This window comes from Trichosurus vulpecula, chromosome 4 (genome assembly GCF_011100635.1).
Source record: "Trichosurus vulpecula isolate mTriVul1 chromosome 4, mTriVul1.pri, whole genome shotgun sequence".
NCBI lineage: Eukaryota > Metazoa > Chordata > Mammalia > Diprotodontia > Phalangeridae > Trichosurus > Trichosurus vulpecula.
In genome coordinates this window covers 99,084,925-99,090,518 of record NC_050576.1, presented here as the reverse complement: position 1 = coordinate 99,090,518, position 5,594 = coordinate 99,084,925, and the positions used below count along the sequence as shown (strand labels likewise).

The 5,594-nt window shown below is 38.0% G+C and overlaps 1 pseudogene; it reads right to left on the bottom strand.

Annotated features, from left to right (window-relative positions):
* Positions 1–525: 525 nt before the first annotated feature.
* Positions 526–1,428, bottom strand: LOC118849137 (annotated as a pseudogene).
* Positions 1,429–5,594: the final 4,166 nt, after the last annotated feature.

Below are 5,594 nucleotides of genomic sequence, written 5' to 3'. Positions count from 1 at the left end.
AACATCATGCTTTATTGATGAAGGGAAAATGATCATGGTGGTAGTGAACCAGATATAATGCTTTTTCACAATATCTGTATTAGTGAGCTCAAAATTCCTTGTCTCTAGTGACAATATAGGAAGGTGAAATTTCAAGTTCCCTTTCTTTCTTCTGTCCTTGGCAAATGTTAGAATTATCTTGTAGCTTATTTTCTTCTGAACAACCATTCAAAAATAATCCCTCTTGACAGCTTGGTAGGTGACACCTTATATTTTCACTGTCCTTTATTAATAGGAGGAATAGCTTCACTATTCATCTTCAACAGCTGCCTCGTGTACTTTTTGGCCCACTCATTGATATATATCAGAATTTTGAATCTTTATAAATACAAATATGTTTTTCACAGCAGGAAGTCTATATCCCTTTTAGCAAAGTTTGCTTTTAACCAACTACAATACTTCACAATAAAGGCCATTCTTGGCTTTCAAAGTGACTTCATTTGCTTCCTGTATTTGTAAAATGTGAATAGACTACATACTTTGCTATTAAAATTCTAGCCACTCTGTCATATAAATATAATCTCATCATCCTCATGACAGTCATCAAAAGTCAGACAGAGTCTACAAGGTGCTTAGTATAAATCCAGTAGGCTATACAATTGGACCAATAGCTCTGTACAGTTTCATATGTCCATCAACACAGCCAACCATACCTTGTCTTAGAGCTATGATAGTCATTTCTACTTTGCCATCATAAATGAGTGTGTTCAAAATTGTTTCAGTATCTTCCACGAACAACTCTCCCTCACTAATGTCTGGTTTACAAATATATTTCCATACTTTAAATGAACTGTCTCTTTGAATCACGGGATTGTGTTGGCTCTCTCTAGCTGTTTTTGCCTTGCTTTGTAAGAATTTAAAACACTGGTGGTTTATTACTTCTGTACATTCAGATCAAAATCTTAGTCACTATACTAGGTTCCACCAGTTGCTGATCAATCAGGTTATAAATTACACATAAATTATACATAAAACCTTCTTTTTTGAGGTTGCCATAGATTTAATAGCTTAGATAAGCTTTTTATTCTCCAAATTTTTTAGTATTTGGTTGATTTCTGTTAATAGCAAGTTATTTTCATATCAAATACCTCTACTCCAGACACCTTTGTTTTTGGCAACTTTTGTGGTTTTGGTACACTAGCTTTTCTTGGTTTTCTGGTCCCTTCATTTTGCCAGTATTCTGAGATTCTTTTATTCTATACAGAGGGCTATAGATAAGGGTCTATTGATAGTCATTTCCTTGTATTGGGCTTCTATATGAGGAGTCTCATTCTGAATAACTTGATATGTGATCCCATGAGGGAATTGATAACATAATTCTATAATGCTGTTTTCTATTTCAACCAGGTCCACATCCAGCCCCTGTGTCTTCACTTTCACCTCAGGCATGAGGAGGCTGCACCTGGTACAGTTGGGCCTAAGAATTCATTTTTCAAGATTGATATTTGTTTTAGTTAATTGGAAAAAAAAAACCCACAACAATGGGAAAAGAACAAAAATGCAACAGGGTCAAGGACATTAATTCAAACCAACAGAGTGAAAGTACAGGATGTTCCAAACTCAATTTAATGATTTGGGTAAAGTGAGATTTCTTAGCTATCAAATTGAGAGTTTTCTTTTTAAAATTTGGTCAACTCACTATGAATAATTGATGTTCAAATAATTTATTGTCATTGTGACATAAGTATTTGAAGAGGTAATCGAAGCAAAAGTATGCTCATGTTGAGTGACTCAGAAATACTTCAAAACATCAAACACTTCATTATTGTGGTTACTCTTTCTATAACATTCCTTCTCCTTTCTCTGCCTGTTGAAATCTTTCTTTCTTTTATCTAATGTGAGGCTTTGCCTTATCTCCGAGGGAAGTGATCTTGCCTCTTCTGAACTCCTAAATATTACCACCTTTATTGTATTTCAATTGTTATTGGTGTACATGTCATCCCCCAAACTACATAATAAACTTTTTGTAGTTAAATAATCATACTTATTCTTCTTCATATACCTCATAATGTCCAGAAAAAATGTTTTGCTTGCAGTAGGTGATAAAGGCATCCTTTCTATAAATTCAGCCATCTATTTTTGGTCACTAGCACAAGAAGCATTTATTGAGTACCTGCAATGGGTATAGCTCTAAAAATAAAGTAGTTATTCACACAAAAATAGAAACACAGAAAGGATGTTTTAGCATAAAATTCTGTAATCCTCAGAATTTCTGCTATTATTTATTTATGAGATTTTTTTCAGAAAGGCTAAATCAATAAGCTTCAAACCCAGGCATGAAGAGCATAATCATTTGATGTCTATCACCTTAAATGCATAGCTACCTTGCCCCACTAAAAGCTTATTCTTATGTCCTGTCAGGGCATAGAGGCAACCCTAGGTTCTCAAAAGCTATGCCAGAAAAATTGTTATGATTCATGGACTATGTATCAAATTCAAGGATCCGCTCACCATTCTCTCAAGATATCATTCCCTATTCCTCTCCTTTTCACGCTCAAACTCCCAGAAAAGGTGGCCTACACTAGACAGTGTAGACTCTGCCAACTGCTTCCACTTGGCTCTTCTTCTTTCTACCCCTTGCATTTTGCTTTTTACTCAACTACTGGCCTGAAGCTACTATCTTTGAGATTACTGAAAATCTCTTAATTGCTAAATCCCTTAGTGTTTTCTCAGTCCTCATTCTATTTAACCACCTGCAGCCTATGACATAGTTGAACAAACCTACTAAACACCACATTTGGCTGCCATGATATCTCTCTCTCAGCTCTCCACCTACATGTCTGAATATTCCTTCTTAGTCTGTTTTCTGGATCAGAAACTTTCTCTCCACCCCTCTCCTCATCTCTAACTCATCTGAAGCTCTATCCTGGGCCTTCTTCTTTCTTTCTTTTTTTTTTTTAAGTTTTTTGGATATATTTTTTAATTTATTTAATACATTTAGTTTTCAGCATTGATTTTCACAAGAGTTTGAATTACAAGTTTTCTCCCATTTCTACCCTCCCACCCACTCCAAGATGGCATATATTCTGGTTGCCCCATTCCCCAGTCAGCCCTCCCTTCTGTCAGCCCACTCCCCTCCCATCCCCTTTTCCCTTACTTTCTTGTAGGGCAAGATAAATTTCTGTGCCCCATTGCCTGTGTATCTTATTTCCTAGTTGCATGCAAAAACTTTTCTTTTTTGTTTTTGAACGTCTGTTTTTAAAACTTTGAGTTCCAAATTCTCTCCCCTCTTCCCTCCCCACCTACCCTCCCTAAGAAGGCAAGCAATTCAACATAGGCCACATGCATATCATTATGTAAAACCCTTCCACAATACTCATGTTGTGAAAGACTTAGCTATATTTTGCTCCTTCCTAACCTATCCCCCTTTATTGAATTTTCTCTCTTTGCCCTGTCCCTTTTCAAAAGTGTTGGTTTTTGATTACCTCCTCCCTGTGTCTGCCCTCCCTTCTATTGTCCCCCCTTTTTATCTTCTTCCTCCTTCTTTCCTGTGGGGTAAAATACTCAATTGAGAGTGCATGTTATTCCCTCCTCAAGTCAAATCTGATGAGAGAGCAAGATTCACTCATTCTCCCTCACCTGCCCCCTCTTCCCTTCCTATAAAACTGCTTTTTCTTGCCACTTTTATGTGAGATAATTTACCCCATTCTATCTCTCCCTTTCTCCCTCTCTCAATATATTCCCCTCTCATCCCTTAATTTGATTTTTTTTTTAGATATCATCCCTTCATATTCAACTCACCCTGTGCCCTCTGTCTGTAATATATTTATATTCCCTTCAACTATCCCAATACTGAGAAAGGTGTCATGAATTATACACATCATCTTTCCATGTAGGAATGTAAACAAAACAGTTCAACATTAGTAAGTCCCTTGTGATTTCTCTTTTTTGTTTACCTTTTCATGATTCTCTTGATTCTTGTGTTTGAAAGTCAAATTTTCTATTCAGCTCTGATCTTTTCACTGAGAAAGCTTTAAAGTCCTCTATTTTATTGAAAATCCATATTTTGCCTTGGAGCAAGATACTCAGTTTTGCTGGGTAGGTGATTCTTGGTTTTAATACTAGTTCCACTGACCACTGGAATGTCGTATTCCAAGCCCCTTGATCTCTTAATGTAGAAGCTGCTAGATCTTGGATGATTCTGATTGTGTTTCCACAATACACAAATTGTTTCTTTCTGTCTGCTTGCAATATTTTCTCCTTGATCTAGGAGCTCTGGAATTTGGTGACAATATTCTGAGGAATTTTCTTTTTGGGATCTTTTACAGGAGGCGATCTGTGGATTCTTTCAATTTCTATTTTACCCTCTGGCTCTAGAATATCAGGGCAGTTCTCCTTGATAATTTCTTGAAAGATGATATCTAGGCTCTTTTTTTGATCATGGCTTTCAGGTAGTCCAATAATTTTTAAATTATCTCTCCTGGATCTATTTTCTAGGTCAGTGGTTTTTCCAAGGACATATTTCACATTGTCTTCCACTTTTTCATTCCTTTGGTTCTGTTTTATAATATCTTGATTTCTCATAAAGTCATTAGCTTCCACTTACTCCAATCTAATTTTTAAGTTAGTATTTTCTTCAGTGGTCTTTTGGACCTCCTTTTCCATTTGGCTTATTCTGCCTTTCAAGGCATTCTTCTCCTCATTGGCTTTTTGGAGCTCTTTTGCCATTTGAGTTAGTCTATTTTTTAAGGTGTTGTTTTCATCAGCATTTTTTGTGTCTCCTTTAGCCAGTCATTGACTTGTTTTTCATGGTTTTCTTGCATCCTTCTCATTTCTCTTCCCAATTTTTCCTCTACTTCTCTAACTTGCTTTTCCAAATCCTTTTTGATCTCTTCCGTGGCCTGAGACCATTTCATGTTTTTCTTGGAGGCTTTTGATGTAGACTCTTTGACTTTGTTGACTTCTTCTGGCAGTATGTTTTGGTCTTCTTTGTCACCAAAGAAAGATTCCAAAGTCTGAGTCTGAATCTGAGTCTGTTTTGTTCCCAGCCAACTACTTGACCCTTGAGTTTTTCATCGGGGTATGACTGCTTGTAGAGTTGAGGGTACTTCATTCCAAGCTTAGGGGATGTGCTGTTGTTTTCAGACCTATTTATACAGCCAGCTCTGCCACACCAGCTCTCCTCCACACCAAGAACCACCAACCAGGACCAGACTCAGGTCTTAAGCAGGCTCTGCACTCCTGCTCTGATCTGGCACTTAATTCCTCCCACCAGGTGGGCCTGGGGCAGGAAGCAACTGCAGCTGTAGTTCTATTTCTGCACCATCTCTGCTGCTCCCTGGGCAGTGGCCAAACTGCAAACTCCTTTCACTCTGTCCCTGCATCTTTTCCCAGTAACCTTCTCTGTTTTTCTTTGGTGTTTGTGGGTTGAAAAGTCTGGTAACTGCCACAGCTCACTGATTCAGGATGCTAGGGCCTGTTCTGCTTGGCTCCAGGTCTGGTTGGTTCAGGCGCGGCTCATGCTGGGCTCTGCTCTGCTCAGCTCCACTCCCAGTTCCGTGGGATAGGCGTTACCCAGTGACCATCCAGGCTGTCCTGGGCTGGAGCCCTGCTTC